The sequence below is a fragment of the Puntigrus tetrazona genome, chromosome 2, assembly GCF_018831695.1.
Source record: "Puntigrus tetrazona isolate hp1 chromosome 2, ASM1883169v1, whole genome shotgun sequence".
Taxonomy (NCBI): domain Eukaryota; kingdom Metazoa; phylum Chordata; class Actinopteri; order Cypriniformes; family Cyprinidae; genus Puntigrus; species Puntigrus tetrazona.
In genome coordinates this window covers 447,016-447,249 of record NC_056700.1, presented here as the reverse complement: position 1 = coordinate 447,249, position 234 = coordinate 447,016, and positions in this window count along the sequence as shown.

Sequence of the window (234 nt, the reverse complement as noted above, 5' to 3'; positions counted from 1 at the left end):
GGGCTGAGCGAGGAGCCGCAGTGGGGAACCTATAGGAGCTTTAGATGGTTCGGCGGTAACCAATCAGAGAAGAGGAGGGAAAGACGCAGCGCTGTCGTTATCCATGACATCAACAGTCGCGTCGCGACTCTTGCTTCACCATAAACAGACTGAGTACACCGAATATAATCAGCGATTTATTATTATATATAATAATAAATATATAATAATAATGTTATTATTAATTTTTTGAAG